Source organism: Typopeltis vanoorti, chromosome 20 (genome assembly GCF_054136105.1).
Source record: "Typopeltis vanoorti isolate ZY-2024b chromosome 20, IOZ_Tvanoo_1.0, whole genome shotgun sequence".
Taxonomy (NCBI): domain Eukaryota; kingdom Metazoa; phylum Arthropoda; class Arachnida; order Uropygi; family Thelyphonidae; genus Typopeltis; species Typopeltis vanoorti.
In genome coordinates, this window is record NC_143568.1 from 86479221 (window position 1) to 86491597 (window position 12377).

At 38.9% G+C, this 12377-nt stretch overlaps 1 protein-coding gene across 4 annotated transcripts in view; it reads left to right on the forward strand.

Annotated features, from left to right (window-relative positions):
- LOC150095632 (AP-1 complex subunit beta-1-like) overlaps positions 1-12377 on the forward strand; it is a 246521-nt gene that overhangs the window by 108943 nt on the left and 125201 nt on the right. The window lies entirely within an intron of this gene.

Consider the following 12377-nt stretch of genomic DNA (forward strand, 5'->3'; position numbering starts at 1 on the left):
CTTTGGTAGAGCGGATAAGGGATGCCAATTTTTTATATGGTTTGTAACAAGAAGTCAAATCATATTTTTTAAGGATTTTGGTTATTTTTTCAGAGGTGCCTTGGATGTAGGGAATGGCGATAGATTTAGTGTAATCTTTATTGGGGAGGGGAATTGTGGTTTACTGGTTTTAATATTTTTTTGGATTTTTTGGGGGTTGTAGCCATTGGCTAAGAAAGTTTTAAAGATGTGGTTTAGGGCATTGTCATCTGAACAGACTAATTTTGCCCTGTTATATAGTGTTTTAATAATCCCATATTGTAAGGGGGGGGGGAATTGCTGGTGAATGTGTCTGCCTGTATGGGTGGGTTTTCTATAAACAGAGAAAAACAAGGATCCATCAGGCTGTCACGTGATTAGTGTCTACGAAAGGGAGGCAGTTGTTTTCCTCTTTTTTCCAAGGTGAACAGGATTCTGGGTTGTTGGTTGTTTAAGTGCATTAAAAAGGAGTGGAGCGTATCTGAGCCATGTAGCCAAATAGCGAACATCACCCACATAGTGAAGCCAAGCTGTGGGTTTTTGTGGCGCAGAAGTTAAGGCTTTCTCTTCAACAGTCTTGATAAAGACTATTGCCAAACAAAATAGAATGAGTTCATTGTGAAAACCTCTCACTCCAACATACTGACATAATGGTCAGTTAATGGCCACCCTTGGCCAACAAAGAAGTTGGCCAAGGGTGAGGAGAGTGGTGAACCCATGGCTGTCCCCTCTATCTGTTTGTAGAATTTTCCTTGCCAAATGAAATAGGCTGAGATATTGGGAGGAAATTTGGCTTGGATGAGCTCAAAGGTTTCCTTGAGTGAGACATTTGTGAATAGGGAGGAGACATCAAAACTGACTACATCCGGTTTCACCAGTACAGCCACTCTGGTCTTGCAGACCATGCTCTTGATACCTGCCACAGAATATGTTGGAAGAAAGCCAAAGTAATACACCGCAGCAAGTTTAAGTACGAAAGATTATTCATAGAATCTGCCTCGGCTCTAAAAAAACATTCCGAACCTCAACAAATTTGGGTGCATGAGACTGCCCCAAATTTGGGAGACTTACACCATGAGAACATCAGCCCAGCAGCCAAGACAACCCAATATAGCCCACTAAGGAGGGCACAATTAGGACTTTAGGAACAACAATAGTTTCTTATCTTCTGCCTCGTTTGCTTTTTGTAGTGTCTGCGTGCACGTGTCATGTTTGTATGTTCCATGAAGATGGCAATGTGACTTTGCTGAAATATAGGAAGTATTTATTAAAGTTTCTTTTAATTAATATTCCAGCATATGTTGTGAATTCCTTAAATAATTTAATAGTCATGTGTTGCCAACGTATAAGCCTTTCTACAAGAACTTATTATTAATAAAATAATACTTGACGTTTCGACCCCTGTATTGAGGTCATCACAGAAGGATACATGTGTATAGGAAACCAAGCTACATGTTCTTGCACTCTCTAAGATAAACTAAATCTACACTGTTAATTAATCTTTTTTTTTTAGCCTGACCTCTAGTGATAAAAAAAAATTAAAAATAAATAATTAATTAATAAATAAAAAAACTATAATCAACTATGCTAAAGTCCTCCTGTACTGATTCTTCTGGATTTGTACAGTTCAGATTGTTATACTGCAATTTTCTTCTGGGCTCGTACAGTTCAAGTTCTGTTGATTGTTAAGGGGGAAAAAAAAAAAAATTGTAAAAAAAATGTATATTGGTTATCATATTATTGTCATATTATCATAGGATGTATATTAGGAAACAAAGATGGAAAATTTATATAAAGGTAATGTGGTTACTGATAGTAAGGGGAAAAGAAGGGGTTTGATTCTGTGGAGGAAATAAAGGAGAGGTTTCCCCTGTGTGTGTGAAAGAGAGAATAATTACTATTACTATTATTACGGGCAACTCCAGGGAGTCATTAGACTCATCGAGGGAGGCCCCAAATCATATTCATCACAACTATTTGACATTCATACAGTATCTATCATACCTTGCCTTAAACTCATTCACTGTCACAGCATCCACCACAGACTCAGGGAGCGCATTCCACTCATTCACTACTCTAAAAGTAAAGAACCCAGCTCTAACACCTTTACTAACCACACTTTTGCCCAGTTTCCATGGATGTCCCCTAGTCCTCTCACAACCAGCCCTGTTCTCAAAAATATCTTCTGAATTAATTTTATAGAAACCCTTCAGTAATTTGAATGTCTCAATCATATCTCCCCTCCTCCGCCTATCAACCAATTTTTGCAACCCACAAATCCTCACCCTGTTCTCATACGGTTCATTCCACAGACCTGCTATCATCTTGGTCACTCGCCTCTGGATCCTCTCCACCTCCTCCCCATCAAGAAGAAACCTAGGTGACCAAATCTGAGCACAGTAGTCTAGATGGGGTTTTATCAAGGCTCGATACAGAGGAACAATAACCTGCTTGTCTCTGCTTGTCAACGTATTCTTCAGCAACCAAGTGATTTGATGAGCTGATTTGGCCACTTTTGCAATGTGTCCCCTAAATTTCAATTCCTTATCTACCAACACTCCTAAATCTCGTGCCTCATCAATTTCCTGGAGCACGGTTCCACCAATGCAGTAAACTGCCGCCAATCTTTTCACCCCAGAATGCATAACCTTACATTTTGCCACATTAAACTGACATCCATTCTCCTTAGCCCAGACCTCCAATCTATCCAAATCATCCTGCAAAATTTTGACGTCATCTGCATTCACTATTGCCCTACCCAACTTCGCATCATCCGCAAACAAATGAACTGTTCCTCTCAGATCCTTTCCTATATCATTTATGAACAAATTAAACAGCAGTGGTCCAAGAACAGATCCTTGTGGCACACTACTAGTCACAGGCCGTCTTGTGGACTCTACTCCTGAGTAAACCGCTCTCTGATATCTCTCCGTCAACCACCCTCCTATCCATCTCACCAGCCCTATGTCCATCCCCATATGCCCCAATTTACTGATTAGAATTCCATGTGGTATCCTGTCAAAGGCCTTGGCAAGGTCCAGTAGAATCACCGTAAACCTATTACCCTTATCCAGTTCAGCCGTCACTGTGTTATAATACGTGAGCAAGTTACTGAGGCATGACCTACCCTTCACAAAACCATGCTGTCCCCGATACAGTATCCCATTTTCTTCTATCCAGTCTTGTATTTTCCTCTTGACTATTTTCTCTAAGACCTTGATAATGATTCCTGTTATGCTGATTGGCCGGTAATTTTCAACAGCAGCCTTGGAACCACCTTTGTGCAGTGGAACTATTTTCCCCTCTTTCCACCCCCTTGGGACTGACCCAGTCCTGAGGCTCAAATTAAACAAAATGATCAAGGGCACTGACAATTCTTTGGCCGCTTCACGTACGACACGAGCTGGTATACCATCCAATCCCACAGATGTATTGACATTGAGGTTCTGTAATAGACTAGTTACCTCTACTTCATTCATCACAATTCCAGTATAAGCTGTTGGTTCTTCCATTCCTGCAAAGTTACCACCTGGATGATATACTCTTGCAAAGTGCTCGCTCAGTAATTCCACAATATCGACTGATTCGGTTACCACCCTACCCTCAGCATTTTTTAAGATCATTCTACCATGAGCATTTTTCCTTTTACTTGCAACATATTGAAAAAACTGTTTGGGATTCTCTTTAGCCTGCGTGGCCAATTTCCTTTCGTAATCTGCTTTTGCTTTTCTTACCACCCTTGTTACCATCCTGGCCTGAACTTTATACTGTTCCTGCGCCTGATGGTCACCCTTCTCCTTAAATTTCCTCCACAATTGTTTCTTTTTTTGCAGCTCAAGCTTAATAGTGTTATTCATCCATTTAACCCCTAATTGATTTATTATTCGGACTCTTGGTATATAGTCAACCATTGCCTCCTGCAAACAGTTCTTAACCACCTCCCATGCACTATCAACATCCAGCCCTTGCAGTTTTACATGCCATGGCATTGAGCCAAGCACACACCTAAGCTTGTCATACTTACCAGCCCGGTAATTCCACATGTACCCTGTCTTAATTGTAATTTCGACTCCTTTAGCCACCTCCCAAGTCATGACTTTATGGTCACTCTCACCAATTGGTGGCAACATGGTCATGTTCATTACAGCCACATTCTCGGTTGCAATTACTAGGTCCAGCACTCTCTGCCCCCTGGTATTTTCCAATACATGTTGCCGTAGATAGTTGTCCCTTAATAACTGCATAAAATCCAATTCCTTCCTCCCATGTGCCCTCTCCTCTTTCCAGTCACTGTTACCATAATTGAAATCACCCATAATAATTACCATCCTTCCACTCATTTCTTCTATTTGCTTATGCATACTATCCCCACCATCCACTCCATCACCCGGTCTATAGCAGCACCCAATTGTATATTTTGTTCTGCTGGATTGTATCTCACACCAAACAGCCTCAAATGTGCTTTTTTCCCCATCATGCAGTTCAACTTCTATACTCCTTGGCTGAAGATCATCAGCTATCATCAATAACACTCCTCCCCCCTTTTTATTCATCCTGTCACTCCTGAACACGCTATACCCGTCGCATTCAATCCCACTAGCTTTATCATCTCTGTCAGCCATGTTTCACTAATACTGACAACCTATGGCCTGGAAGTGCCAACCATGGCCAAAAACTCTTCCTTCTTGTTCCTAATACTCCTGGCATTAGTGTACATGAATCGCAGAAGTCCATTTGTCCCATCCTTACTTTGATGCCTTATACTAACTATCCCATTCTGATTTGTTGTCCGTCGTACTCGCTCGGGCATAATATACTCATTCATACACTTAACTGCCCCCCTAAAGTCAGCATATCTACCCCCCCCCTCTTAATAAATCTAGTTTCCCTGAGTCTGTACATCCACTTCCACATCATTCATCAACACTCTTTCAAGTCTCCGTACACCAACTCCATTCAAATGCAATCCATCCATCTTATATAAGTCCTTTCGCCCATCGAACTCATTCCACACATCCACAAATTCCACACCACTCTCCATGCATAACCCACGCATAAAGTCATTGGCAATTATGGCCCTCCTTCTAAACACTTCACTGTCATACCGCGGTAAGATACTCACCATCCTAACTCTCTCACTCTTCTCTTTTGCTACCTCAAACAACTCCCTCACATCCTTTATCATTTCCATTTTGTCCTGTTTCAAATCATTCGTTCCTGCCACGATTATCATCTCTTTCACCCTCTGTTTTTGCAGTCGAATAGATTCGCTGACGTCCTTTATGATCGCACCCGGCTGGTACGACTTCGTTAAACTCTCAATTATTACGCCTCTTAATAGCGAATCCCCATACAGCACTCGCTCCTTCATTTTATTGACGTTTGCAAACATTCTATTATTTGCAGTCACAGACTTCCGCCGGTTATTTGTCGGTACGTTCAACACACATTTTTCCATACGCTCCAGTTGTCTTTTAGCTCTGTGTATGGCACCATTCAAACGGGCAATTTCGCTACTCGCATTTATCTCACCATTTTCATTATCGATCAAATCATCCATTCTTTCTGTGTTTCTACCTTCAATTACATTTTCGGCGACGCTCTCACACCTATCTGGCACTACCACGCAATTCTCTAGCACACCGCCATTTTCTACATTCTGACCATCGTTCACGATATCGCTCTCGACACACGAAACACGCTTGAAGTCCTCATTCTCTTTACACTTTTTACACATATTAACTCCACTATCACTTTCTAACCAGACTCCCACCGCTCTTCGCAAGGCATACATCTCACAGACAGCACATTGCATAAATTCGTTTACATCAAAACTCTTAAACAAACATGGCGATCTGGCCGCCATTTTTTTCTTTATCGGTGCCATGTGTGCGCTATCTTTTCTTAAAAATAATAATTAAAATAACAGAAAACACGCAAAAATTGTACAGACACACCAAGAAACAAAAAGCAAACAATACTACTTAAAATTCTAGTAAAATATCTAATGTTAACACAAAATAATACTAATCTTTTCAGGAGCTCTCGACAAGCCGACGATCTAATCAGTGCGACACCAAGCGGGCAAGGAATCATTATGGAAATTTTAGTTTAAAAAAAATAGGAAGGGGAAGTACATATGACCCTCACAAATCTAATAGTGTATTCTTTGTTCTGCATAGTTTTTTTTTTTTTTTTTTAGTAGCTTTGTTATTGTGTAATTTTAAAATTTCTGTGATAAACCCACCATGTGCTGGTGATATGTCAGTTTTTTTACCAGCTATTTCCTTTTATTTTTTATGTGAATCCTACCTATACATGTTGCAGACATAGTTCATTGGTACCAATCCATAAACCTTGCTCTAGAAATCAAACAGAACTTTTGCAAATACTTCAGGTTGCTAGCAAGCAGGATAATAATGTTGTGTCCTGAATAAGCTATGAAATGTTTATTATAAAATATTCAGGTCACAACCTTAAATACAACTAAGGCAGAGAATATGGAACGTTGGCAATAGGATAAATGTAAGCCGTTTACAAGTACAAAACGCTTAAAATTTAGGAATTTCATGAATTTGTATAATAAGCTTTTATATTTTGTATATAATCTGTATTAAGTATGAACCAGATATAGAGATCCATGTAAGCTGGCAAATCCATTTGAAAAAGCCAGTCTCTAGTGCTAAATTAGCAAGGCCTATGAGTCAGGGTTCAAGGGTCACTTTTGCCGTCCTGCATTATGGAAAAGAAGGGAGGGAGAGAAGTATTGGAAAAGGAAACCTAAGCGTCTTCCAAGAAAGGAAGGCAGACACACATGCAAAAAAAATAGAGGGAGCTAAGGTGATCGACGTTAGCACACGTGACCGCGTTGGCGCGAATTGCGAAGTTCGAGATTTGCCAAGAGGAAAGAGTTAAACAAAAATGCCTTGCAGGCACAATGCCAGATCTTTTTTTCCTGGATTCCTGGTTCCTGATCTCTCAGAGCGGTCGAGCTCGTCGTCATCGGGGGAAGTTCCTGGCTTATTGCGGAAGGCATTTGGATCGTCTGTCGTAGCGTTGATATTGGGCCAAGCTATATCCGTGCACTGGATAGCTGAGTGACGTCGTGTGACGGACAAACAAAATTGATGCCGTTCCAATCAAGGCGATGTCACCTTGCCAACCCCCCGGTTTCTTGCGGAGATTCTACGGACGATATCCTCTAAAGCGACTATATTGAAGGCCTTGATGACCAGACAAGGCAGGAACAAGCTTTAAGAATTCAAGGACCGACATGGTAATGTAGACTTTGGAAATACTAATTCCAGTTATAGAAGAGTGCGAATTCCTTGTGAGGACATTTGTATTGGACTGAACTTAAGGGTCTGTAAGAGTAGCCTACAACTAGGCATAGGTCCGAAACAGTGTTAAGATTTGTTAGCCCACGAAGCTGAGTAGATATCTGATTATGTTAAACTTAATGTGTAAATTGTGCTATTGTGTTAACTGATGGCCACGTGTATCAGAATGGCATGATGATGACCTATGAATTTTATGCTTTATGATTGAATTAGTGCTATTTGCAATTTAGTATGTGTGATTAGTACAAATTAATTAGAGCCTTTGAACTAAATTGAGTGCTACCATATTAACCTGCTTGAATTGTATTATTATGTATCACTTTAAAGCTCATTAAATTGTTTCATTCATGTACTTGCCTGATCTGCTTATGTTATATGAATTCAAAACTACCGCTCATAAAATCATCAACGAACTAAGTGGGATAAACCCATGAGTATAAATATGTTAAGCGAGCCACGACTGTGAGAAAGAAATAAGCAAGCAGAGGAACAAGATTAATCTTGATCAAATTATCATTGTCTCTCTGAAGGGGTCACCCTGAGCAAGAATCCTTTCTATCCTAGGTATTAGCTGGCACAGCAAAAGAAATAAATGTGTTAATAGTTATAGGGTGAACTCCATCAGATTATTGTGTGATAAATTGACGTTTAGAGCATAGAGAGGCCAATAAGACTGCAGAGATCCTAAGAAATATATTAATTTGATAAGAGACAAAAGAGTTACGTACATGTGTGAGAGAGAAAGGAAAAATAAGTAAAGATTAGTGGTGAGTTTGCTGTAAGTACGAGGATAGGATATAAGAAACATTAATAACAATAACTTATCTAACTACCCGGGGCAGAGCTGACTACTACCGGGTGCGTCCCCAGGTGGCGGACCGGGGAACAGCCTTCAGATATGGAGGCTAGCTGTGATATAAGCAGAGCAATCTGGCGCATAAGCAGCCGTGGACCAACAGACTGAGCTATCAGGGCGTGGGGGAGCAGAAGTGGCAACTCTGTTTCACTTAAAACCTCACAAAGCCCAATGACAACTCGGTGACATGGCGAGTAGTGCCGCCATTAAATAAGCACCTGCTGGGGTCACTGCCCCTGACATTGGGAAGCAGCATTGTCAGTACTGACACATGGTTGAAGCCAAATGATGACGGAAAAGCTTGTGATCAGAGATTTGCAGATGGCAATATGATTATATTGTGTACGTCTGTAATACTGCAGAGCAGAAAGCAAACGGAGAAACTACTGCTCTACCTTATCTTCAGAACAATCACCATGGCGAGCAAACCCTTACAATTGGCCCTAAGTTCCCGGCGTCCCTTAAATGGGACAGGGGTGCGAAGAATCTCCTGGCTCAAAATGGTGTCCACTTTTAAAATTGCAACTTGGAATGTCAGAACTCTGTATGAAGCTGGCAAATTAAGAAATGCCACAAGAGAAATGAAGAGGCTGGGCATCCAGGATCTGGAAAGTGTCAACAAGATAATACGACAATGTATTACTCTGGGAGTGATGAAAACAAACATCGACATGGTGTAGCTGTAATAGTAGATGAAGAAATCAATAAATCAGTAATAAATTGGATTCCATTTTCTGAAAGGATAATGCTGTTACAACTTAAGGGAAACCCCGTTAACATAAATATCATCCAAGCTTATGCACCCACATCTGACAAAAGTGAAGAAGATGTTGAAGAGTTTTATGAACACCTAAAAGAGATTAAAAACCTAACAAAGAAACATGATATAAACATAGTGATGGGCGACTTCAATGCAAAAGTGGGGAGAGGGGGTGATGGAGAAATTGTTAGCGAACATGGCTTAGGCACCAGAAACGACAGAGGAGATCGCCTAGTCCAATTCTGTCAGGAAGAAGATCTAACAATAGCAAATACCTGGTTTAAACTTCCACCCAGAAGACTGTACACTTGGAAATCGCCTCAAGATAACCAACATAACATTGTCAGAAATCAAATTGATTATATACTGATAAATAAGATTCCACAGTAGTATAAAGAGTGCAAAGACTTATCCTGGAGCAGATATCTCATCAGACCACAATCCCATAGTTGCAGAAGTACGTCTTAGATTAAAATCAGCTAAACAATCACAAAAGAAGAAAAAGAAAATTGATGTAGAAAAACTGAAAGACCCGAACATAAATAAAAGTGCCAAGACACAGCTTAACCTGCGATTACAACAGATTAACATAGAAGAAAATAAAAGTGTGGAATCTCTTTGGAATAGCTTAAAGAATGCCATCATAACAAGTATTGAAGAAGTAGGTTATGTGAATAATATAAAACAACAGGAATGGATGACAGATGAGATTCTTTCTCTTATTGATACAAGAAGAATGTACAAAAACAAAGACCTTGCCAGGTATACAGAAACACATAACATCATCAAGAAAAAAATAAAAGAAGCCAAGGAAAATTGGATGAAAAATTTATGTACTGAAATTGAACTGCTTCAGAAGAAACATGATAATTTCAATTTGTATAAGAAAATCAATGAAATTTCTGGAAAACTGAGGAAAAAGCAAATAGTGTCTCTAAGAGACGAAAATGGAAAAATAGTTCTAGAAGAAGAGAATAAAGCACAGATTTGGATAAAATATGTAACAGAACTTTTAAATGATACTAGACAGAAGCCTATAAATATAAAAGATAACATTCAAGGACCAGCAATCATGAAATGCGAAATAGAGAATGCTATACGAACAAGTAAAACAGGAAAAGCCAGTGGACCAGATGGTGTGCAAACAGAATTTTTAAAATTAATAGAACCAGATAACATCAAACTTCTTGAAAAACTATATAATAAAATATATGAAAGTGATGAATTTCCATCAGATTGGCTCAAATCTACATTTATCACTGTCCCAAAGAAACCCAAAGCGAATTCCTGTGGTGACTTCCGACTTATTAGTCTAATGAGCCAAACATTAAAAATATTTTTGAAAGTAATTCAGAATCGTATTTATAGAAAAAGTGAAGAAACTCTAAGTGAAACACAATTCGGCTTTCGGAATGGTTTTGGTACTAGAGAGGCCCTTTTCTGTACCCAAATATTGATACAAAAATGCATAGAAAAACAGAAATCTGTCTTTATGTGTTTCATAGATTTTGAAAAAGCATTCGACAAAGTCACACTAACTTAATAGAAGTCCTTCAACAAATAAGGCTAGACGAACAAGACATAAGGCTAATAACAAATCTGTATTGGAATCAGTCAGCTACTGTTTAATTAGACAACATTACCACCAGTGATATTAACATCAAAAGAGGAGTGATACAAGGATGTGTGCTCTCGCCACTCCTGTTCAACGTATATGCAGAGGTCATCCTTAAAAAAGCATTGGAAGAATGTCCAGAGGGAATCGCAATAAATGGAAAGATTGTTAACAACCTACGATATGCAGATGACACAGTGCTAATTGCAGATAATATTATGGATCTCCAAAAACTCATTGACAGAGTATACATAGAAAGCCAAAGAATGGGAATAAATATAAACATCAACAAGACAAAATACATGATCATCAGCAAACATCCAGCCTCATCAATGAAACTGACACTCAATGGGAAAAATATTGATCAAGTGTCAAGATATAAACATCTTGGTTGCTGGCTTAATGAACGGTGGGATCCAGAAATAGATATAAAGACAAGGAATGAAGTTGCACGGCAGTCCTTCATGAAAATGAGAACACTATTCTGCAATAAAGACCTAAACATGGAAGTCAGATGCCGAATGCTGAAATGCTACGTGTGGTCTATTCTGCTCTATGGAGTTGAAACATAGACATTGAAGGCGACAGCCATCAAGAAAATCGAATCCTTTGAGATGTGGCTATGCAGAAGAATGCTAAAGATATCATGGACAGAAAAAATTACCAATGAAGATGTCTTAAAATCCATTGGCAAAGCTAAACATCTTGTACAAATAATCAAGAAACGAAAAACATATCTTGGCCACATCATGAGAAACTGCAAATACCAACTTCTACAAACTATTTTGATAGGAAGAATTGGTGGCAAAGGAACTAGAGGAAGAAAAAGAATATCATGGTTTGACAACATCAAGACGTGGACAGGAAAGAGCAGTGCACAACTGCTCAGATTAGCACAAGAGTGCAGTTTGTTCGCCAAGATGGTCGCTGACCTTCGATAGAAGATAGCACAATAAGAAGAAGAATCTAACACCCTAACAGCCAGTGTCCCTTTGTCTTGACCAACCAGATTGTGGGTTTGAATCCTGTAGTAGAATGGTTCCTTGAGTCTTTAGATGGTAAATGATTTTAGTCACTTAGCATTAAACCATCATCCTGCTTATTAGAACTTTGAAGTGGCTTGAAAAAAGTATGATGTTTGGTTTTTAGAGTAGGGCTCAGGTTATAGAAGTTACTTTTGTATTGCACTATAATTAATACATTTGATATCACATCTCAGACACAAACACTACCCAGGAGATCTGTATTTACTTATGTTAGTACTTTTAAGTGTTTCATTGATGAGTTTATGAAAGTTGTAAGAATTTTATCAATTAGTCGAATTTACCATTGCCCCAGCTACTTGGTTGTGATCAGAAATGGCTCTCTGAAAACATACAGCCATTTACATCTTCATAGAGAAATGAGTAGTTTTTTTTTCCCTTCTGGGTGAAATGGTTTGCTGGAGAAGATGTGAAATTCCTCTACATAGAATTGAATGTAAATTGAAAGGCGATAAGCATTTTATATACATATTATATGCATAAGTACATATCATGCATTGCTGATAATGATTAAGTACTTCTTTCCCAACACTGAATTCAGACTAGTAGTATAAGATGCTGCAGAAGCCACTTTATGATTTTTCTCCTTTCAGATAAGTTTCTGAAAAAACGTTTTTTAAATTTCAAATCACATGGGTCTAATAACCATCAATACAAATAGGAAAAGATCAAAACTTGAAAATTTTGAGAATAACAACAAAATTCTGAATAAAAGTGATAATGATTTGTGCTATAGAGAAAATGT